This window comes from Gossypium raimondii, chromosome 11, assembly GCF_025698545.1.
Source record: "Gossypium raimondii isolate GPD5lz chromosome 11, ASM2569854v1, whole genome shotgun sequence".
NCBI classification, from domain to species: domain Eukaryota; kingdom Viridiplantae; phylum Streptophyta; class Magnoliopsida; order Malvales; family Malvaceae; genus Gossypium; species Gossypium raimondii.
In genome coordinates this window covers 29,368,645-29,394,872 of record NC_068575.1, presented here as the reverse complement: position 1 = coordinate 29,394,872, position 26,228 = coordinate 29,368,645, and the positions used below count along the sequence as shown (strand labels likewise).

At 34.9% G+C, this 26,228-nt stretch overlaps 1 pseudogene; it reads right to left on the bottom strand.

The window, feature by feature from the left end:
• Positions 1 to 2,755: 2,755 nt before the first annotated feature.
• Positions 2,756 to 7,799, bottom strand: LOC128034772 (two-component response regulator ARR2-like; annotated as a pseudogene).
• Between the last annotated feature and the right edge of the window lie 18,429 nt (positions 7,800 to 26,228).

Genomic DNA, 26,228 nt, shown 5'->3' with positions numbered 1-26,228 from the left:
CTTGACTAGAGATGTGATGGCCTAACTCAATGCCTTCAGTTGCCATGAAATGGCATTTTTCCCAATTTAGAACAAGAATGTGTGTCTTGACATCGCTTCAATACTTTATCCAAATTGTCAATGCAATGATCAAAATCATTTCCATAGACTGAGAAATTATCCATAAAAATCTCTAAAAAATCATTAATCATATCTGAAAATATTTCCATCATGCACCTTTAAAATGTGGCTGGTGCGTTGCAAAGACCAAAAGGCATACAAGGAAAAGAAAAAGTACCAAAGGGATAGGTGAAAGTTATTTTCTCTTGATCCTCCGGTGCAATAGCAATTTGATTGTACCCAAAATAGCCGTCTAAGAAGCAGTAATAGGCTCTTCTAGCAAGCCTATCCAACATTTGGTCAATGAAAGGAAGTGGGAAGTGGTCCTTCCTTGTGGCAGCATTAAGTTTGTGATAATCCATACAGACTCGCCATCTCGTAGAAATGCGTCTAGGAATTAATTCATCTTTGTCGTTGCCAAACACAGTGATGCCACTATTTTCAAGAACGCATTACACTGGACTTACCCAATTGCTATCAAAAATAGGGTAAATAATTCTAGCATCAAGCCATTTTATATTTTATTTCTTAACAATTTCCTTTATCTTCTCATTGAATCTTTCTTTGTTGCTCAATCGATTGCTTGCCCTCATCTTCCAACTTTATCTTGTGCATGCAAAAAGATGGACTAATGCCTCGAATATCGACAATACTCCAAGTAATAGCTCATTTTTGTTGCTTAAGAATATGGAAAAATTTCTCTTCTTGAGTTCCATCCAGTGTTGCGGAGACAATAACTGGAAGAGTATTGCTAGCACCAAGAAAGACGTATTTAAGATGAGTAGGTAGTGGTTTCAATTCCAGAGTAGGAGCTTCGTCAATAGATAGCTTGAAAATTGGATTTGTTCTGTTAGCTAAGTCCAAGGATTAAATTTGCCATCCATGCCTGAGTTCAATATTATTAACTTCAACCATGCTGTCACAATCATCTAAGAATTCATCATCAGATGTCACTACAAACTCCTCAGAAAGTATTGTTATTTGGTCATTGAATTCTTCTTCAATTAGATCATCTAGCACATCGATAGTATGACATTCTGATTTATCTTTGCATTGAATAGATTCGAAAACACTGAAGGTAACATGCTCATCATTAAGTCATATGGTTAGTTCACCTATGTAAACATCAATAAGAGTTCATCCGTTGGCTAAAAATGGTCGTCCCAAGATTATAGGAACTTCATTGTCTACCTCACAGTCAAGTATGATAAAATCAATTGGAAAAATGAATTTATCCACACGAACTACGATGTCTTTGATTTGCCCTTCAGATTGAGCTAAGGATCGATCTGCTAGTTGCAATGTCACTGCAGTAGATTTCATGTGACTAATTCCTAAATTTTTGAAAGTAGATAGTTGCATTAGGTTGATGCTAGCTCCCAATTCGCATAAAACCTTGCCCAAATAATGGTTGCCAATTGAACATGGGATAGTAAAGCTCCCAGGACCTTTCATTTTAATGGGCAATTTATTTGTCAAAACAGCACTACAGCCTTCTGTGAGTGCAATGGTTTCAATATCACTAAGCTTTTTCTTCTTGGACAAGAGCTCCTTCATAAATTTCTCATAATTTGGATTTTAGAGAGGAGCGTCTACTAAAGGACTATTGACCTGAAGTTGCTTTATGTGTTCAGGAACGTTTGGTACTGCTTATCCTGCTCATTCTCCCTGAATCTTTGTGGAAAAGGTAAAGGTGGAGATGCATCTGATTGTGCCGACACCTTTGATTGCATCAACAGTTTTGAGGGTCAGACATTAGGTATATAAGTGACAATTTGTGGAACTTTTTTTTCTGGTACATTGACAAGCTTTTTAGATTAAACCTTCTCACCAGGGATCACTTTACTAGTATCTTGAGGTGCTACAATCGAGTCTATAGTTGGCTCGCCAGTTTGTTTACCACTCCTAATAGTGATAGCCTTGCACTGTTCTTCCCCTCTGGACTGGGATTTTTCGTGTCACTAAGTAGTGTACTTGATGGTCGAGTAATCAGATTCGAAGAAAGTTATCCTAATTATGCCTCCAACACCTGAATAGAAGATGAATTCCTTTGCACAATAGTTTCTATGCAATTAATATACTCCCACATTAAAGCCTCAAGAGCTGCTAATGGGTCAAAAGGAGAGGCTTGTGTGTACTGTTTTTGTCGATGTCCTTGAACATGCTAATTTGACATTGAAGAGTGTTGTGGCTACATCTGGATTTGGTGTGGGTGTATCTGAGTGTGCTAATTGTAGTTCTGTTGTTGTTGATTGTAATTCCTTTTTCTTGGATTATAATTGCCTTGAATGGACATATTCCCATATTAGAATGTCGCAGAATTTTATCTAGCAGTCTGAGTTTCCTAAGATTGTTTATTATGTGAAGAATTATTACAAGAGTTGCCATAAGAATTGTTGTGAATGTTACTGACATAAAAATCATTCTCTGCATGTTGTTCAAAATCTTCATAGCTATGGTTGTCAGTACAAATCTCACAACAAAAGGTAGGAACACCAACTTGTTGAGTGACTTGTATAGGTGGAACATCACGAGTCCCTTGCATATTTTTTATCATATTTGTAAGAGAAGAAACTTGAGCACTAAGTGCAGATATTGCGTCTAATTCAATAACTCCCAGAGTAGCTTTTGCTTGTGTAGCTCTAGAGATAGGATATTAGTAATCATTCTGAGTAATTCTCTTAAGAATTCCAACAACATCATTATAAGTACAATCCAGCAATGGACCATTGGCTAATGCATCAACAAGATTCCCCACGTGTGAATCAAGCCCATTATAGAAATTTTCTATTTGTGTTTCCTGTCGAATGCCGTGCATGGGGTAACGTCGAAGCAAAAATTTATAGCATTCCCATGTAGTGTGAAGATTCTCATCATCCAACTGATGATAAACTACAATATCATTCCAGAGATGAGCATTCATTGTGGACAGGTTAAAGCACAAAACAAACTGTGTTCCTAGTGCATTCCAAGAAGTAATTGATCTGGTAGGTAGCTCAAGGAACCAAGTACGAGCTCTTCCCTACAAGGAATAAGGAAATAATTGCATCTTAAAAGCGTCATCAGGAACGCCTTCGTAACACCTCTTACTCGAGACCGTTGCCAGAGACGAGCACAAGGCGTTACATGACTTAACTTACAAGTTCAGAGCATAAAAAATTTCTTTTAAAATTAATTCGTTCACGTTCAATCAATATGTCCCTAAAAAAAGCCCTCGAGACCCTAAAACATGCAATGGAAACAGTTCGGGTCGAAACCGAGAACATTAAACATTTTCCTAGTACTTAAATAAATCAAAATAATTTATTTCACTATTCACAATAAAACTGTCCACTTGCATGACAGTCACTAATTTAATTATAACTCGAGTTACAAAACTCAAAATTTAGATCCGTAAATTTTTTCGTAAATTTTTTCGTTAAAGTCTCCCCTATTTCACTATCCGATGGTTCTAACCTCTATTTACTAGAAATCAATTATCTCATTTTACGAGCTTCATATGGTGCTTCTGCTTGTTTCTATTGAAAATAGACTCAATAAGGAATCTAGACACAAAAATTATGACTCATAATTCTTTCTGTACAATTTTTAATGATTTCCTAAAATCAGAACAGGGGACTTCAAAAACCATTTTGACTCTGTCTCACTAAAATTCAAATATTACAAAATATAAAATTCATTTGCCTACACCGTTTCTTTCAGTGAAAATAGACTTGATAAGCTTTAATTCTATATCTCATTTACTCTCTAATTCCATTTCTACTATCCCTGGTGATTTTTAAAATTCATGTCAATGCTACTGTCCAAAACTGTTCCATTTCAAATTTTTACTCTTTTATAATTTCTTTGTATTAACTATCATTTAGGCATACATAACACCAAAACATGTTCGTAAATAGTCATTTAAATAGCTAATCATAATTGAGTATTTACATGCTATTCATTAGCCATATCAGAAGGACACAAACACAAAATGACTAAGTCCCTATACATGCCATAACTTAAAACGTTTCGAATCACAAAATACCGAGATGGTATGTTGATAGTGTGAAACGATCTTCGACGCCCTTACGATCCTCGAATTGGCTTGGCGATACTATAAAAAGAAGGAAAATAAAGGGGTAAATAAATAACAACATTTATCATAAATAATTAAACTCATAAATTATCATCAAGTATCATGATATTTACTTTCTTCTTTACTTACTCTCTTACTTGTTTACTTACTTGCTTACTTAAATAACTCATGATTATAACTTACTCCTCCCTTGCTGAAAGTATTTTCCCAACTGAAAACTAAGATATTCTTAACCCTTATAACTCACCTGAATTTATTTATTATGCTTTTACCTGAACTTTCATGTAACATAGTCTATTTACTAGCCCGTTGAACCACTTGGAATACTAAGGATACTTAGGTCTCCTATCTAATAATAACATGCCCAATTCATGTGCCAGACATGGTCTTACATTAGATGTTTCCTTTTCCTATACTACAAAGGCCATATCCCAGATATGGTCTTAAATGAGAGTTCTTATATCGGTGCCCATGCCATGTCTCAAACATGGTCTTACGGGGGACCTCTCATCTCGGTACCAACGCCATGTCCCAGACATGGTCTTACGTTGGACTTCTTATAACCCTAATAATGCCAATGCCATGCCCCAGACATGGTCTTACATGGGGTCTCATCCCCCTAATGTCATGACACTTGTATCCGATACATTCCTAATGTTTCAACGTGACTTTTTAACACTAATTCTCTATCATCTCATACTGGAGTTGACATTAAATAATTTCATCAAATAAGTACATAATTGCTGGAGAATAACAAAATTAATTATTATTATTGAAATATTGTATTTATTTACAGTAAACTTACCTCAGTACAAAATACGATCAAGTCTAACTCCGGATATCGTTCCTCTTTATCTATAATAGCAAATTTAGCTTATTTAATACTCACATTCATCAAAACAATCCTTGACTAAAACTTTGGCAAAATTATGATCTTGCCCCTAAACTTTTGCATATTTACACTTTTGCCCCAAAGCTCGGAAATTAAAATTCATCCCTCATTCTTATGTTTTATGATATGTTGAACATCTTTCCGTTCTATGACAACATCAAATTCTGACTCTAACAATTACTTATGAACATTAGGTATTTTTACCTATTTTGTCGTTTTACTAATTTTCACTTAAAATCACCTAGACAAAGTTATTTAACATAATTTCAAACTTCATATTCCACCATAAAACATCAAAATAAAAACATTTCACCTATGGGTATTTTTCAAAATATGAACCCTAACATGAATTAATTGTAGAATAAGCTAAATCCAGCTACGAGGACTCCAAAAACGTAAAAAAACATTAAAAACGGTGCTTGGATGCACTTACTATGAGCTAGTGAAAATGATGAAACCCTAGCTATGGAGTCCCTAGAAGTTTCGGCCCTTATGGAAGAAGATGAACACATTTTGCCATCTTTTTCCTTTTAATTCTTTTTATTACCAAATGACTAAAATGCCTTTCATTAAAACTTTAGTTATTTTTATCTATGCATGCCCATTTTTTTCCATGAATATCTAATGGTCTAATTACCATTTAAGGACCTCTACATCTATTATGCACTTCTATTAAATCCTTTATCATCTAAAGCTCATATTTACTGACTTTTGCAATTAAACCCTAATATGCAATTCAGACATGCAATTGTTGAAATTTCTTATCGGTATTCTAACACATGCATCCAATCAATCGATAAATCATAAAAATTAATCACAATAAACTTTTCTATCTCGGATTCATTGTTTCGCAACCACTATTCTGTTTAGGCCCTATTTTGGGATGTTACAACCTTTTTGACTAAAGGAAGCACAAATCAATAAAAATGATTTAAGATGTTCTCGTGCATCTTCATGTGCCAGTCCAACATATTTCTCACAAGAATTCAACATTTGAAACATTACTGGCTTTAGTTCAAACTTTGCAGCTTGGATTGCTAGCCTAACAAATCCCGATTGTAAGTTATCCAAGACAGGTACTACAAAGTTTCATATAGGCTCCGTTTGTTTGCCAGTAAAATGATTTCTGGAAAATGATTTACTTTTCTGGTGTTTCAATGAATCTGTGTAAAATATTTTCTGTTGTTTGGTAGATTTCCTAAAAATATTTTCTGAAAAAGTTGTTTTTACATGTATTAATAAATTTATATATATTACTTAATACTTGATTCTTTTGGCAAAAGTAACATAATTTTATCCAAAATCGTGAGTTTATATAAACAACAATGTAATACAACATCGATATTGAAATATCCCTAACCAAGGAAACATGCTTCAACTCAAGTCCTCAAGTTTTTGCCAAAACTAAGCATAACTGAATCTGACACTCAAACCCGAGACTGAATAACATAGTGTAAAAGCACAAGGGAGTTTCACCAGTTTTTGGAAAATAAACACTATGTCGATAAGGTTTTAACATATATAGTAATTTAATAAACGAAACGGGTAAAAGGATCGTACTGTCAATGCCTAGTTGATTAACAGCTGGAACGAACTGTTGATGGAGCTCAACGGACCAAACAACCCACGGTGTCTTTAGCGTGGATGTATCATCTTTATCCTCAGATTCATCTTTATTATCTTTCCTTTTTTCGAGCTTTTCCAATTTCCTTCATTAACCGAGGATGAGTAATCTGCATCTTCAGATTGTTTTGGCTGCCAATCTCCTTCTTCTACACTTCCTGACTGCTCCAAGTCTTTCCACTCATTCTTCCTCTTCCGAACCACATGTTACCATATGTTCTTCAGTGCCTCAATTCGAACTGGTTTGATTAGGTAATCACAGGCACCATGTCTAACACCTTTCATAACAACCTCTTTTCCAATCATTCACCGACATCACTGCAGAAAATACAAGTCGAACATGAGGCCATAATGAAAGCCAAACCCGAGTAAATCGTTAATTCACGGTGAGTAAATCCATGACAAACATTTATGATAAAGAGTGTGTACTGATGATAGGGAGATCAATATCTAAACCAATATGCTCGAGAAGTTTGAATCCATCCATGTCTGGCATATAGACATCGCTAGTAATGATATCGAACCCGTTTCTATTCTCGCGTAGCTTCGACAATGCGGTCTTGACTCGATTGCATTTGGTAACTGGACAATCAACAATCACAAATAAACCAATCATCCATCAAATTACTATAATATCAACCTCTTATCTCTAAAGGAACTCCCTATGTTTTACATATTTATATGCACAAATCAAAGCAAAATAGGCCTTTAATTAAACACTTCAAGAAAATTAGAAGAAAGCATTATAAAGTGTCATAATTTCCCAAAATTCAAGAAACAAAGATCAATTCCTTTTCGCCCCACTATATGTACCCACAAACAAAATCGGTACAAGCAAAAAAAAATTATTGAAAACCTAAAATAGAAGCAACAAAATTACTATCTTAAACATTAAAATTGGTGATCAAAATGAAGAATTAAAGAAAACCCAAGGAAGAAAATTGTGATTGTACCATCATATGAACAATTTCTTAGCATTTTTTCCAAGAATCTGAGACATGTTGGATCATCATCAACAACAAGCACACGTAAACTAGTAGGAAACTGATCTGGAACTGGAACTACATCTCTTACTTTCCAAGTAGTAAGTAAACTAGCAGTCGACATGGATACTTTTCCACCACTTGAATTTTTCATCACTTGAAAAAAACCTCGATCAAAAATCCAAAAAAACAAGAAATTTTGCACTAAAGATTCTGGGCTTCTAATTTTTTTATAAGATTAAGACTTAGTCATTCAAAACAAGATCTCGATCATCCAAATTTCACCCAAGAAGAAAAAAACAATAGAGAGAAAAAAGGAGGAGAGGCACACCTAAGAACAAATCACGATCATTCGAAACAATAGATAGAGAAAAGGAGAACAGAACCTGTTGATAATAAACACACCCAAGATACGGAGGAGAGGTTGACATTGATGGATGAAGAGGAAATGAAAAGGACTACTCTGTGATGAGGGTGAAGAAATGGAAAATGTCTTACGGAAATAAAATCTGTAAGACATTTTACATAAAAAAAGGGGACATTTTCCTGTGTTTTTGAAAATGAATTCCCAAAAATGAATTCTGGAGGTCAAACAAACACGGTAAAAGAAGGAAAATGTTTTCTGGAGAATCAACAACTGACAAACAAACAGATCCATAGTCCTATTTTGTATTTGAGCGTCTTGCACCAACGGTGGGTCACTAGCATTTTTGTTCTGCACTTGGGGTATGGATTTATTGTTTCTTGGTAAAGTCATATTCCTTTGTTCTTAGTCTCTTCCGAACAGTTCTTTCAATTTTTAGATGAAAATTGACAATAAACTCTAAATTTCTTTTGTTCATTAGACACCTAAAATAAAACGTGAAAATAGTGACAAAAAGAAAACAAGTTAGTGACAACTAAATATTATATAATAAAAAACAAAGTGAAAAGCAAAAATAAATATCAAACAAACGCCATCCCCAGCAAAGACACAAAAACTTGATCAGCTTTTTAACATCACAGCAATAATTTGCAAACGTACACTGTCGATGCAAGTATAATAGACAGATATGAATGTGTCAAATATCGAACCCACGAGGATGGTTGTCTTTTGTCTAACAATGTTAGTGCAATAAATAGATACAAACAAGATAAATTGAGAGAGTAGTTGTCAAAGAATAACTTGGAAATAATAAGATAAAAAATGATAATGACAAACTTGGATCCCTAACGTGAATATTCAACAGAAAACTAAGCGCTCACAAGGTATAAAAGGATAGGTGATTGTCGATGAATTAAATTACAATGAATATCTTACCAAGCTTAACTTCTATATTTAATCTAAAACATAAACATGCATATTAACCACACCTTCTAATAATGGCAATGGAGCACTATTAAGAACAAGTGGATTAAATTCCTCTAATCCTCAAGTAACTTTCATTGTCATGCGTGTTAGCTTGAACTATCCCTACACTTTCCAGTGTCAGTGACTGCAATAAGACTTCCATGCTAAAAACATTCAAACCCAAAGATTAAACAATAGAAGCAAGATTCAATAAAATAGCATTTAACCCAAAAATCATGAGTACTTTCGTACAAACATGAAATAGAAAGTAATCACCATCTTTTAGAAAAGAAATATAAAAGAAACAAGTGGAGATAACTATTCCTAAACAATCTCGACTTGAATCTCTCCATTCCTCTTTGTGTTGCACTCAGGGCTCCTCATCAAGAGCTGATCTGTGTTCCTTTCATGTCGGTTCACCCATAGGAGACTTAAGTCGTCATAGCCAAAAAGCTTCAAATAATAGGTTGAAGAAGATAATACCCCCCAAAAAGCCTCATTTTTTTCCTTTTTACATGAATATTGATATTCTTCCAAATAGCATAGGTGTCCTTTCATTAGAATCATGTTGCCTCTGTACGTTCAAGTTGGTTATACCAGATTGGATAGCTCACATAATTTTGTTCTTATCTAGACAGCTGTCCGGTGCGGTGACAATTCTAGGGGCAATCTAGAAATACTCATGCAGCGACATCGCTACCAAAACATGACAAAATTAAGGATAAATAGGCTAAGATCCATTGGGTTATAAAATGAAATTTATTGAACTGAAAATGCTAAAATATGTTCTAAAGATAACTAAATGGGGAAAAATTAACCAATAAGTAAGGAGAAAACATATGTTCTTTCTAGCACTATCAACGTTCCTGAGCTTTAGACTTGATTGTGTAGACCAAAATGCCCCTACTTCGTATTTAGTTTCTATCACAGAGTCATTGTTGCAACACAATAGGACATGTGTCACGACATAGCAATAAGTTTACTTCTCTTCAGCTCTGTTCAGTGGTATGTCGCGACACCATCAGTCTGTATCGCGACATGAAAGGTAGACTTGAGCTTTCTCCATTTTGTTTCCTCTAATGCAACATTAAGTCATCTTTTTTGTGACATAGCGACCAATATTCATTTAATACGCCTTCTAATGGTCTCCAGCACACTCACAAAGTGCGTTATATCACCGTTGGGACTCATTCGACCCCGAAGGTCAATAAAAGACTTAATTTGCACATTTTATTGAATGTAAATAAAACTAAGAAAACTTAACTAAAACAAAACAAAAATGCTTGTATTCAAGCTCCTTAAATACAAAAACTAGTTTAATTTGGTACACCAAATTACGACAGATCATGACTCAAGGGCGAAGTCTCAAGGTTGTTGTTTTAGATATAGCTAGATAGTCAAATTATTAAGTGGTCATTTTTTAAGGTTTACTTGGTGAAATATTTGTATAATCAATTTAAGATTCAATAATGGTGTCGATTCATTTAAAATATAGAATTTACGTACCAGCAGTATCAATTATGTTATTTGTTTGTACACTTTCTTTATTGTGAATAATAAATTGAAAGTAATACTCAGAGGGTAATTTGGGTTATGACATCCTGTAATCTAAACCCGATGATCAGGTTGGGTATGGGGTGTTACAAAGAAGTTTAAATAGTACTCAATCGAAATCATAGTACAACATATCAATAATACTAAGATGCTGAGAAATAACATTAAAATATGATAACGAAATAAACAACCAAAAACACTCAATTTATGCAGGCAAAAGATCGACTCATTTCAGTGTTCATAATTCACTTCAGAGTGAGGGTTCTAATTAATTAGTTAGTAATTAACCTAGTTATTACCTTTCAGCCTCTAACTAACTTAACTAGTAAGCAAAGACTACTTATCTTTCAACCTCACAATCTAAACTAGGATAGGCTAGGGGGTGCTAGGTAAACTATTCTTTCCACCTGATTTACCTAGATAACTTCCTACGGTCTTCAATCTTAGAGTTTAATCACGCATAACCTGATCCAACTAATTCTAAAACAAACTCTAACACTTTCATTAATTACTCCCAAATCCGCTCATCGATCTCTCTAGGATTTTAGATTATCATGTATCTAAATGCAAACATCCCTAATCCACTCTTAGACATTCAAAAAATGGTTAAAAGAAGAAAAAGAAAAAGAAACATGGATCTATTATATTTTATGACATTTTGAATCAGAAACCCTTCGATATGATATTAAATATGAATTGATTGATATTAGAAACAAATGAAACATGAATAATTACTGAGTTCAAATAAAAACTTAAACTAAATTGCAAGAAAATAAATTTTATAGCAAATTCTCAAATCTCAAACCCTAATCTGTGAATAGAACTTGAAAACCAAGGACAATTTCCCCTAAATCAGTCTTGAGCATTACTATATATAGGAGTTATGCTAGATGACTCAATTAGACCTAATACGATTGAGAAAACATGAATAGTTAAAGTTGTGTAGACGAAAATACCCTTGGCAGCTTAATTGGGCTTGTCGCATATCACAACATCTTAAGGTCGGTATCACGATGTCATAAGGAAAATGGTCCCTCTCTACGTCTAGGTTTTTGTTGTCACGATATTGTAAGGTTAGTGTCACGACTTTGACAGTTGAATGCTATTTTGGGTATTCTGGAGTGGATTTTGTGACATCCAAGTTGGGTGTTGCAACTCCTTGGCCTAAGTTGATGTCCTGCACACTTACTCAACATGTTAGTCTTCACTTAGGCCCGAATTTCCCTAGAAGGTCATAAAACACTCTAAAACACTGCTCCTTTTATTAATTGTAACTGAAGGCATACTAAAATGGAAAATGAACTAAAACAATACAAAATTTCTTAGAAGAAAGCTCATTAAGTGTTAAATAGAACCTAATTCGCCACAACGAATTGTGGCAGATCAAACTTCCCCACACTTAACTTTTTTCTTGTGCTCAAGAAAACTAAACATACACATGCAAAATAAGAGAAAGAAAAGACAAATAAAATGGCCCTTGAGCATGTTTCTTAAAAGCAATTAATTCGTAACATAGTTAAAAACAATTTCAACATGATATATAAATGACTAACTATTCTTAATAGGTTAGTCATTAAATTACAAAGTAAACAAGTGCAAAGATCATTGAGTATATTACTCTGTCAAAATTCTTACACAAGTATCACATTTATGTGTGACGAATATTGGTAATCATAATCTCACATACTTAGTCTAATTTTCATCCATGAATAGAGTTGCCTAAGTCACATAAGACTTTTCAGCTTGTAACATTTTGAGGATTAAGAATGGTTTTACATTAAAAACCAAGGCACTAAAAACTTATTTTATTATTATTTTATGGTCTACTGCATGATAGCACTACCATATAAAAATTTTGTTAAGAAATTTTACCATTTGCATGCTCAATTTGATAAAAGGATAAAATCGCATAAAGTGCAAAAGTTGTGTTCTATAAGCTAAAGGTATTAAATAGCTATAGAACATTAAAGTGGAAATCCTTATATGGTAATTAACCCATTAAAGTTGTTAGTGGATGAGCATGGTTTATTATTATTGAAATTTTGATTAGTTTTTAAGGTTAATTTAGTAAATAGGTAATAAATGATAAATTAAAACAAAACAAATATATCATCATTTTCTATCATCTTCTTCCACCAATTTTTTCATAAGGAAAGAAGCCATTTTTGTTGAGAAACATTCAGCCAAACTTATATTGCCCAATTAGGTATGATTTTTGTCTCGTTTTTAATGATTTCTACGTTTTTGGGATTGTTGTAGCTTAATCTAGCTAGCCTAGGGACTAATTTGTAAAACTGTTAAAGTATTAGGGTTTTTCGTTGATGAACATGCATTAGTTTTAAAGTTTGATGATATAAAATGAATGGTTGTTCTTAGATAAACAACTTTTGTAAAGGAATTTTTACTGAAATTGTCAAATAGGGACTAAATTGAAAATTAGAAAATATTATGTGGTGAAATTGTTAAATAAATGAAATATAGGGTTTTCTAGGGACTAAATTCATATTTGGCTATGATGGGCCGTGGTGGAATTTAGTAAATTTCTATTTTTATGAGAATTCGTATGTTTTGACTCTTTTAGAAGTATAGGGGCAAAATGGTAATTTTTCCAAAAATGTGTGTTGGACTAAATTTAATATGAATTATATTGAATAGAGTTAAATTCATTCGTATAGATCCTGCCAGACCTCGTATGGAGTTAAACTGAGGCAAAGAGAATCTCGGATTAGTCGCCTTCGTATCTACGTACACTCGTCGAGGTAAGTTCGTGTAAATAAATTATACATTTATATGTTTTAAATTGAATTATATGTTTATGAATTGTGTAATCATCATATATGAATACTGATCGCATATCCGACGATGTACAACGATTATCGAGCCCCATTTGAACCTTAGGAATTCGTAGGATACGAATGACATGTCATTAGGGTTTCAAATTGAGGTGCCATTGAGGGCATATTGGGTAGGCACCTAGGTTGATTGTAAATTGGTATGTTTTAACCCTTTTAGGCACATTTTGGATAGGTTTAATTGATGGTTACTGCATTGCTTGGACACCAAGCATTTTATTGTGAGTTCGCTAGATTTTGAAGGAAATTTTGGGCACACACAGGCTACCACACAGTCGTGTGACACGACTGTGTGATGCTTTAATTTTTGTGCAGGTTTTTTCGACATGTCCATAGGTTGTTACATGACTTGGAAACACGGTCCTGTGACCCTATTTTAAATCACTCATAGTCTATGACACGACCGTGTGACCCTATTTTTGAATTTTACACACTTTGACCACACAGCCATGTCCCTGAGCCACAAATCCTGGGCTTTTTCACACGACTTGGCCACACAGCCGTGCGACCCCTGTTTACACTTTTTACTCAACAATTTGTAATAGTTTCATTTTTACCCAAAATTGTTGCCATTTATTTTAAATATTTCGTAAGCTCGAATTTGGTCCCGATTTGATTGAGTAGCTTGGAAATGACTGAATATGAATTATTTTTGTTGTGTCTGATTAAAATATGAATAATGTTAAAGTTTTGTAATTGTAATACCTTATAGCTCGGATCGGTGACTAGACTGGGTATGGGGTGTTACAGAAAGCCTTTGTGGCTATCTCTGTTAAAAGGAAGCCTTTTTGGCTATCTTAGTTAAAAGAATGTCTTTGTGGCTATCTTAGTTAAAAGGAAGCCTTTGTGGCTATCTCAGTTAAATGAATGCCTTATGGAAAACTTTGTTAAAAGGGTGCTTTTGTGGTAAGCCTCTGAAAGGAAAACCTTTGTGGCTATCTTTGGAAAAGAACACCTTCAAGGAAAAATTTGAAGAACGGCTCTTATAATGACTATCTGAAGACAATGTCTTTGGGAGAACATCGAATGAATGGCGAAATCCATATAGTTACAAAAGATTAGGCTAGTGTGCGCCAGAATACGTGGCGAGGCAAAGTTATGTGTTGAAAGTATGTATAAAGACTGCACTAGACTAAGAAAGACCTAGGCGAATTATGAGTTAAATATCGGGCATAGTTTACCCCACCTGAAGAAAATGATAAGACTAGCAAGTATGAAAAAAGCTACTAAGTGTGATAATAAGTTAAGATTTAAGAAATGATATAGAAAGTAAACAAATGTTAAGTATAGTACGCTCAAGAGAGGGTAAAATGGTTCTGAAGGAAGAAAGATGATAACCTCAGTATCGTATCCTCCAAGAAAGAAGAAAGGTCAGGAAATACCCCAGGTATGTGAGAAATAACATATGCAATGTAGAATGAATGATAAAAGGTATTCTATGGTTTAGCTCACTAAGTTCTTACGAACTTATAAAGGTTCTTTATTTTTTTCAAGTCTATAAAGGAATATGGGCAGAGTGAAGACGCCTGGGCTACGCTAAGGGAATAACGCATTGGGCTATTATACATACAGAGGAAGTCAAATGGTGTCTACAAGACTGCACTGCAGTTCATTAAGTAGTATCCCAAAGTATATCCGTAAACTAAAAGATACAGTAGGAAAGTCTAAAATTTTACTATGTCGAAATAGTAACCATACATTGTATTTTTACAAGAAACTTTGTAGTAGCCATAGATAGTAGTTTGTACATAGGTGAAATGTGAAATCTAAATTTAACCATACAATGTAACATAATTTGAGATTTTGTTACACTCATAGAGACGTTAATAACAATGAATAAGTAAGAAATATTTTAATTTATATCTGTAAGAAGGACATAACAATTGATATTCGAATCCGGTAGGTTGTGTCATGTTGAGGGCATTACATGAACCCTGATAATCTTTGTGTGAACATTGAAGTCTTTCTTGTTTGTTGACATGCGAACCCTACCTTTTTACGTAGACTTTATATGATTACATGTTTTATATTCCATGCATATTATTATGACATTCTGTTGGAATTATGATAACTGAGCACATTTTTATGTTGTAAATACGTAGTGTGTTACAGGTTAGGTTGGGAGTTAATGAAGAGTCACTTTGATGTCTAGTGCAGCACGTCAGATTCAGGTCTAACCAATTTTGTCGAGTCTGGGGTATTACATTGGTTGGTATCAGAGCTAGCCAAGTTCATCAAGCTGATTATCGAATAGGTAAGTTCACCAGAATGGCGAAGCTATTCACCAGATTTGGCGAAGTAGGCTTTCTAGAGTTAATAAGGTAAGATCGCTGAGTTGTGAATGAATTTGAAGTGCTATGTATGTATGATTATTTCTTTAGGATAGGACTGGGAACAACATTACCTTGGTTCAGTTGTATCCTTAACAGGTTTATGCTTCGAATCATCTCTCTGACATTCGCCATTCTAGTAAGTAATGTTGTTTCGGTGAACTATGTTCACAAGTATGTCTGTTAAGTGTGAACTGGGTTCACAAGTTTGTCTAATAAGTTTGAGATGCCCAATTGTTTGTGTTTAATGTCTTATCTAATCTAGTATCTTGTGTACACTTAACGTTAGTGAGAATGCCTCCTTGAAGAGTTAATGTGAATCGTGTGAACGAAGCTGCCAATCCCTCTGAAGATGACATGACTTTGGCAACACATGAGCGACCTCGCAGGGCAAATGTTTTGGAAGATGGTATGGATCCACTAGTGCAAGGTATGATAGGGGCTTTCTAATGAGCTACTAGTGCCAGCACTACTCCTTCTAGCAGAGGATTGCCATGGCAGCATCTACAAACTCTTGGTTGTAAAGTGTTTAATGGTGTTAGAAGGTCTGATCCTACAAAGGCAGAGTATTGACTTGAATGTGTTGAGAAAATCCTTGAGCAGATGGCTTGTACTAATAAAGAGAAGTTGGGATGCATTGTTTCCTTACTCATCGACAAAGCCCATTGCTGGTGGAAAATGTGAAGCAAGGGACTGCTGCAAACTGTTTAATGTGGGATTTCTTCTTCAGAACCTTTAAAACGAAATTCATGGGTGAACAGTATATGGAAGCTCGAAAGCAAGAGTTTATCAATCTAGTGCAAGGAGAGCTATTTGTGGTTGAGTATGAGGCAAAATTCGTGCGACTGATTCAATACACAATTGAGATGGTTTCATAAGAAAAAGGATCACTGTCAAAGGTTTTGTTTTGGGTTGTAATGTGACATACAACTCTATCTAGTAACTCACGATACAATGAGCTTTGATGAGTTGGTTGATAAGGCAAAAGCTATCGAAGAGATCAAGGCTCCACGAACTGAAGTTGGAGCTGGTAAGCAAGTGTCTAGGTGAGCATTCAAGAGGGATAATGACTCACGAAACTTCGATAGAAATATTAATTGAAGCTTTAGAATAGATCACTCGTAACAACAGAACAACACTTAGGACGGGAAAAAGAGTTTGCATAAGTCTACGAGCTGGCCATTTTGTGAACAATGTGGGAAAGACATCATGATGAATGTTGTGAAAGGACTAGAGAATGCTTTAAGTTTGGATCTATGTGTTAGAGTATGCCCAAAGATCAATCATGAGATGGTTGTAATAACATACTTGATTTATCATGTTTATTAATATAAGGCGTTACCATTATTATTTCAGTTTCTTTTCTGTGTGTATAAATAAATTGTTTTATAATAATGTCCTGAGAATAATATGATTATTCTTAAAAGGTCCTTAGTCAAGTATTAATGCTGGATAGGACGACAATAACACATTAAGACTAACATGTAGTTGATTGATGATAAAGGGTTGTCATTGATATGGAATGTCAAAATCGATGCATGAATATGTGTGTTAGAGAACAGCATAATGGATTGACCCATTATGAGTATGTTTCTTGGATTATTATGTAATTGTAACAACATTGCTCATAGTGATTAATATGTATATGATCCTCAGACTTGAGATCATCATAATCTCAACATCGTGAGTTGTATATTTTGATTCAGTCAAACGTACACCGTAAGTAGTTGTTCTATAAAGGCTGATGTTGGATATACCACAGTCTATGTAGAGGGATATGGTTGATCGAGATAGGATAAGCCCCTCTTACATAATGGGAGTAATATCTTAGGCCACTTGATTGAGTGAGACTAGAAATGCATGGCCATGCTCAAATAAGTTGATATGAGATGTCATACTTATTTGTATATCGTAGTCTGCTTAAGATATCAAGGAACATGGAATGGACTATGCAAGTGTGACTATTCCATGACATGTGTCCAATCCAGAGATAAAGGACTTAAGGATTATTGCATAAAAGGTTAATCATAAAAAGGTTATGTCGAATCATGATTTCTTGTGACTTAGGTAGCAATGATGCATTGCTAGATGTCACTCATTTTTTGAAACATTGGAATCGTTCTAGTATTACTGCTAATGTTACAAGAACCTACAAGGTCATACCCTATAGTTGAAATGAACGGAATAAAACATAGTTGGTATTGTGTTTGGTTGTCACTTGAATTAAATTAATTATAAAATTAATTTAATTGATTAATCAAATGTCGAACACATTATGTACAAGGTTGTTGTACGCATAATGAGAACATGAATTTGGTTAGTATATAAATTCAAATAAATATATAGTTTACCAAAATTATATTATAATTAATGTAATTATAATTTTCAATTTAAAATATTATTATATTTATTTAATTTCTAAAAACCCTAAAAATAGATATAAGAATCCTATTTTTTCTTTGCTTGGGGTCTAGCAGCCGTCAAAGAAAATTCTTTTCCAAAATTGTTTTGAGGATTCCTCCGTTCATTATGAATTGGGTGGATTGTGTAGAGGCCGGGGTCACGATAGATTGCGGCTTGGTTCGATAGTAGATCAGACTACTCGTTGCTGAGGCGTTGCTGTCTACTCAGAATAAACATTCGGTAATTTTGTAACCTTTATCACCCCGATTCATTCCTCACACATGGATCCGTGGTTAGGATCACCGAATTTTTAATTTTTCCACTGCGCCGTAGAGGTGCCGGTGATCCAACACTATGGTCCATCTGTTAAAACATTGCCTAGAACAACAAGAGAGATTACATGTACAGAATGCAACCCCTACTCATGTGCAAGCTAATGCTCGTGGATGAGGACGAAGAAGAGGCAGTGATACAAGGCAAGCTAGGCAGTGAACTTTAGCTCACACCGTTGCTACCTAAGATGAGTCAGGAGGCCTCCAATGAGTCTATGTTGTAAGGGGACCATAAGAAAAAGGTTCGATCGATGTTATCACATGTACCTTTACTCTACGAACTATTTTGTTGTTTTCCTTTATTGACTCTTGTTTCATGTACTCGTATGTTTTGAGCGAACTAGCCTGTGAGTTGGGAATTCCAATAGAAATCATAAATAATGGCATGAGTATCAGTAATTCATTTAGGGATAGTATATTGGTCAATAGAGTGTACCATAGGTATTTGTTAGTGATCCAAGGGCAAGTTTTCTATGCAAAGTTGATGGAGTTGTAATATGAGTTCGACGTTATCTTGGGGGTGGATTTGTTGATTGAGCATAAAGATAATATCGTCTTCGAACTAAAAAGAGTCAATTTAAGAAGAAATGAAGACAAGGAAACTGTTCTGGTTGGTGAGCAAGTTCTATTTATGTCTAATATGGTGTCGGCAATAAAGGTTGAAAAGATGTTGGGTAAGAGATGCAAAACCTATCTTGAATTTGTGATGGGTTCACAGGATAATTCGATAAGGGTTCACTATATATGTACTGTGAAGGACTTTCCAAACATGTTTCCTGACAAGCTACTCGGTTTACCACCAGACCGTGAAATGGAGATCACCATTGAGTTGTACCCTGGTAGTTCTTCAGTGTCCATTACATCATATCACATGCCACCAAAGGAGCTTAAGGAACTAAAGGTTGAACTTCAAGAGTTACTTGATAGAGGTTTCATTAGACCAAGCATATTACTATGAGGATCACCAGTTCTATTCGTGAACAAAAAGGATTTAAGATTAAGAATGTGAATTGACTACAAGCAGTTGAATAAATTGACTGTAAAGAACAAGTACCCTCTGCCATGATTTAATGATTTCTTTGACCAATTGCGAGGTGCTATGATATTTTCAAAGCTAGATCTATGAACTGGTTACTACCAACTCAAAGTGAAGGAGCTAGATGTGTTAGAGATAACATTTAAAACGTGGTATAGACACTATGATTTTCTAGTTATGCCATTTGGGCTGACAAATGCCCCTACTGCATTTATGGACTTGATGAATCGAGTGTTCCATGAATATTTGGATCGATACGTGGTGGTCTTCATAGATGATATTTTGGTGTATTCACGAACTGAGAAGGAACATGATGCTCATCTGCGAGTTGTGTTGTAAATTTTACGAGAGAAACAAATGTTCGTGAAGTTTGGCAAGTGTGCATTTTTGCTCAAGGAAGTTACAGTTTCGGGGCACGTGGTCTGAGCAGAAGGGGTTCGCGTAAACACAAAGAAGATCAAAGCTTTTGTAGAATGGAGATCTCCAAAGAGTGTTATGGAAATACGAAGCTTTCTGGGGCTCGCAAGGTACTATCATATGTTTGTTGAGGGGTTTTCCATCGCAATAGCACCCTTAACAAAGTTAATCCATAAAAACGAAGAGTTCGCATAGACTGAATAAAGGCAATAAAACTTGGAAAACTTAAGGCAATACTCACCAGAACCAAGAAATTATTTTATGCTCTATAGTGATTCCTCACACACAGGGCTAGAGTGCATGCTAATGTAGGAAGGGAATGTGGTAGCTTATGCTTCCAAGCAACTGAAGATCCATGAGTGAAACTATCCAACCCATAATCTGAGTTAGCAGTAGTGGTGTTCGATCATAAGATTTGGCGACACTACTTGTACAACCAGTGATGTACTATTTACACAGACCATATAAGCCTCAAGTATTTGCCCACTCAGAAGGAACTAAACTCTCGATAGAGAAGGTGGATAAAGTTTCTAAAGGACTACGGTTGTGCGATAGAGTATCACTCTAAGATGGTAAACGTGGTAGTTAATGCACTAAATAGGAAGTCAGTATATGAGTTACAAACTCTATTCCAACATCTAAGTACAATGAGTGATGGAGGACTAATCGCAGAACTGCAAGTAAGGCTAACCTTATCGCAACAAAACAAAGAGAAATAACCCACAGATGAAGAGTTGACGAAGAGGGTTCGCCAAGTGGAACAAGGAGTGCGAGGGGACTTCACAGTAAATGATGAAGGAGTACATTATTTTCGTGCAAGACTTCGTATGCCAAAAGATAATGAGCTTCAACATGTTATTCTCAATGAGGCTCACAATAGTCCTTGTGCAATGCAGCCTGAAAGTAATAAGATGTATCGTGACCTCTGTAAACTGTATTGGTGGCTTGGTTTGGAGTGAGTTATTACAGACTTTGTGGCTAAGTATTTAATTTGTCAAAGTTGAAAGCAGAGCATCATTATCCTTTAGGATTTCTTCAACCACTTAAGATTCTAGAATTGAATTAGGAAAGAATCATCATGGATTTTGTGTTAGGTTTTCCATTAACTTTGACAAAGAAAGATGTTATTTCGGTGATTGTGGATCGCCTTACCAAGATTATACATTTCTTAGTTGTTCGCACAAGTTATACATTACAAAGCCTTAAATAGATATAAATTGGTGAGATAGTAACACTTCACAACGTACCAGTTTCTATTTTTTCCGATCGAGATCCTCGATTCACTTCAAGATTTTGGAAGAGTTTGTAAGAAGCTTTGGAATTGAAGCTTAATTTTAGCACTGCATATCATTCTCAACAATATGGCCAATCTGAGTGAGTGATATAGCTACTGGAAGATATGTTACGAAGCTGTGTGTTAGAGTTCGCAAAAAGCTAGGAAGCTAACAATAGCTGTCAAGCAACTATTTAGATGGAACCCTTCGAACATCATATTGAAGGAAGTGTCAAAAACCTTTGTGTTGGACTGAGTTGGATGAGAAGCAAGTGGGTGGATATGAGTTGGTTCGTGAGACAGAGGACAAAGTGAAGCTGATATGTTAAAGGCTGAAGGCTAGGTCAGATAAAAAAGCATCTTATGCTGATTTCAAACAGAGAGATGTTGAGTAGCAAGTGGGTGAACAAGTGTTTCTTAAGATTTCGCCATGGAAGAAAGTCCTAAGGTTTGGGCACAAAGGAAAACTAAGTCCAAGGTTCATTGGTCCCTATGAAGTGGTTGAAAATATCGATCTAATAGCTTATCGACTTAAGTTACCCCGCAAACTTAATCGAATTCATGATGTGTTCCATGTGTCAATATTAAGGAAGTATCACAAACCTGTCCTATATTGTTCCAGCAGATGAAATTGAGGTGTGACCTAATCTAAAATATGATGAGGAAAAAGTGAAGACTGTGGATCGCGAAAGAAAGTTCCGCGAAACAAAAAGATTCCTTTACCAAGGTATTATGGTGAAACCACAAGACTAGCGAAGCTATATGGGAAACAGAAGAAGCAATGAGACAGCAATATCTATAACTCTTTAAAAATAAACATTTCGAGGATAAAATGCCTTAAGTAGGGGAGAGTTGTACATCCCGATATAGGGTCTGAAAGTTTTAACTTTGCAAGTAGGGGGTTCACCAGTGGTACAGTGAACTAGTATCTTCCAAAATACTTTGAACAAAGTTCGCTAGCAAGATCGACGAGTAGTGTGAACCTAAGGACATGGTAAGGAGGGTTCGCCAATTGGTTTGGCAAACTGGGGTTCACTAGTATTAGTCAAGTTACACTTGAATCAAGAAATTGACTTGTTTTCCAATTTGGAAAATTGTCCATGTGCGTAACCTTTTCCTAAGTCAATTAGGGTATATTAAGAGTACTAAAACACTCAGTGCCTATAAATTAAGACATTCTCATAGAGAGTTCTCTCATCGATTATTCATTTTGTCAAGTCTTTGTACTGAACCAAAGTTCTTAAAACCAAGATAAGTCTCTGTCTTACTAGGGTTAATTGTCTAGGAACTAGGTTCACTCATTTTTTTGAAATTTTTTTGTCCTTTGTTAAGTTTCTATGTTTATGCATGTTGTGAACTAGCTAGACCATCTACCAATGTGGCCAAAGGAATAACAAAACTTTGTTTAAGTCTTAGGCAGTTAGTGAGTGGTCAGGGATGGCCATTGTGTGCAAACCATTGTGTTTTTCAGAAGTTTAAGGTTTTTAAAACTAAGTTCCAAGGGTAAGCTTTTTCTATAAACTTTTTTGTTCAAGTTATGTTTTAAAGATATGTTTCATGTGTGCTTCTAGATGAGCTTATGTGTTAAATGTTTTAAGATATGTTTTAGAAACATGATTTTATAAACTATGTTTGTGAGCTCTATCTGATAAATATTTTATGTGAGCTCTTTATGTGAGCCTTGTGTTGGATATATTAGTATACCAAAGGATTGTGAGTACTAACCTATAGGTTCTATAATTAAGGCATTGAGGCCTTGGGACATGCGGAGAGAGGAGGGAATGTTGAGCTATGCTCCATTGAAAGGGATATATTGGAGTTCAGGAGAGTGTTTAGCTTTATGCTACATTCATGGGACTTGTTAAGGACTCTCTGAGTCACAAGTGAGGCACTATAAGGAGATTCTCTTATCCAACAATAAGATATGACAAACATACGAAGGTGGCTTACTATTACGTAATGGTTCCATACCTTGAACCATTCACTCATCATTTGGAAGAAGGCTTCCTTAGCCTCTCCTCCCCGACCTTGAGCTACACGCCTTGTACCGCTCGATGGTACTCCTTGAATGAAGGCTTCAGCGTTGCTTTCTACTTCATCAAAGTCAGCTCAATTGGATGTCATTGCTCTCAGAAAACATGTTTTAAAACGGTCAGGAGATATCACACTATCACAGATTATATAATGGCATGTATAGCTAGACTCAAATACGCTACGTTCAATCTGAGAATTAACTAAACATGGCTCTCATACTAATAAATGTAACACCTCTAACCCGTATCCATCGCCGGAACAGGGTTACCGAGTATTACTAGAGTTTTCAAATCAAACGAACATAGATTTCAAACATTTCAAATCATGTCAATAATCATAGTAAAACCAAGCCAAGCATACATATTGCCACTTAAACGAGGCCTTAATAACACGTCAGCAACAAGTCGGGACTAAAATGAAAACTCAAAGAATTTTTTAGAAATAAGTGAAAATTTTCAACATTGCAGGGATCACATAGCCGAATCTCAGCCCATGCTTGTGTAACTCACTGAGTTGTGTCACATAGCCAAGCCACACGCTCATGTGCCAGGCCGTGTAATAGCCTGACTTGCAACCTTTTGAAAGCTACAGGGGATAAACGATCGTATCGTCTGGTCGTGTATCACACACGGCTAAGACACACGCCTGTATCTCCACCTGTGTGGACAAAAATAGGCTATTTTCAAGCCATTTTTCTAACCCAAACTAGCATGTTCCTACAAGCATATTTGCACACAATTACAAGCCATAACAAGGCACCAAAATCATGCATATTCTAGCCTTACACATATGATATACTCATATACAGCTAATATGCCCTTAGGCTCCACAAATGATAGCAGGTAAACATGTATAATCATGTACTCTATTTGATAAAAATACTCAACTAACCTTTAAGCATATTTGTATCAATACATACCATTAAATTTACTAACTAAAAACTTACTAAATGGTGTCAAATCTACCATTCAACAAATAACATCAATAACCATATAAGCTATTCAAACAAAAGTACAAATTTTTAACATTTCCAACAAATTACAAGCCATATATAATATGCATATTTAAACTATAACTTCATCATCCATAATTCAAGCATATCAAGCCAAACATCATCCAAATTATGGCTATCATTTACATGCCAAAACTAAGTTCATTTTATCACCAAAATGCCATAACACAAGCCAAACCAATTGGCTATTTCAACAACCAAAACACATAGGCCAACATTAGTCAAAATACCTATACATGCCATTGAAACCAAAATTAAACAACCGAAAGTACCAAAAGAGTCGATGGATAGTGTGATATAGCTCTGACAAACTTCCAACCCAAACAAGCTTTGAATACATTATAAAACACGAAAACTGACACAAAGTAAGCATTTAAGCTTAGTAAGTTCATATAACTTAAAACATAACTTACCATTTAATCACAAAATAGGTAAGATAAACATAGAATATCCCAACATAATTTGGCCAAATGCCTAAGCACATATACACCAACCATGTTAGCAATGTAAATACATATACAAACCAATAATCATGGATGAGCAGACGAATTGATTAAGTCTCATATACATGTATCATCCAATTCAACTTTACATATACCATGTAACAACATTTCCATATAATTCATATGTACCCCTATAATAGTCTGTAATGAACCCTTACCATTTAATATTAGAATAATGCCCGTTGAACCATTTAGAATACTATTGGATACCCGAGATACCTCACACATAGTGTGCTAAATCATATAACTGTAATCCATCAAATCTTGTACATGTATGCTCACTCGAGGTATAAAAATGAGCTAGCTCACACGAGCTGTGGGTCGGAACGTAGCTACACGATGCTGCTCACACGAGCTGCGGAGTATCCACAACACATGTTGGACCTTAGCCATCGGTAGGACGTTCAAGACCAGCACCCAAATAATGTAAATCCTAATGACATGTCATTTGTATTCTATGAATTCCTAAGGTTCAAATGGGGCCCGATAATCATCGTACATCATTGGATATGTATTCGATATATATGTATCAATTAAAAACATATAAACTCGATTTAATTACACGAACTTACCTCGATGAGTATATGTAGATATGAAGGCGATTAATTCGAGACATTCTCTTTGCCCCGATATAAAGCTGTATGAGGTTTGTCTTGATCTATACGGATAAATTTAGCTCTATTTAATATATATTTCATTCAATTTGACTCAAAATCTTATTTTTCCAAAATTACCATTTCACCTCTATACTTTTAATTTCTTCTAATTTAGTCCCTAGCTCATAAAAAAAGAAATTCATTAAATTTCACCACAACCCACTATGGCAGAATATCAACTAGGTCCCTAGCAAGCCTTATATTTCATTTATTTCACAATTTCACCATGTATGATTTTCTATTTTTCAATTTAATCCTTATTTGACAATTTTACCAAAATATCACTTAACAAAAGCTGTTTATATAACGACAACTATCCATGTTCTATCATCAAACATCAAAACTCATGTATATTCATTAATGGTAAAACCCTAATAGTTTAACAGTTTCACAAATTAGTCCCCGGGTTAGCTAGATTAAGCTACAACAATCCCAAAAACATAGAAATCATTAAAAATGGAACAAAAATTACATACCAATAAAGAAAACAAGAATGGCTGAACCCTAGCTCAACAATGGCTTCTTTTCTTTCTAATTTTTAGTTGAAGACAATGTTTAACTTATGATTTAATGACCAAATTACATAATTAACCTTTTAAAACATTATTAATTTCACAAATGTCAAGCCATCACATTCCACTATCTTCATTAGTGGTCTAATTACAATATAAGGACTCAAACTTTAAAGTCCTATAGCTATTTAATACCTTTAGCTATTAGAACTCAACTTTTTCACTTTACACAATTTAGTCCTTTTTATCGAATTGAGCATGTAAATGGAAAAATTTCTTAATGAAATTTTTATACGGTACTACTATCAT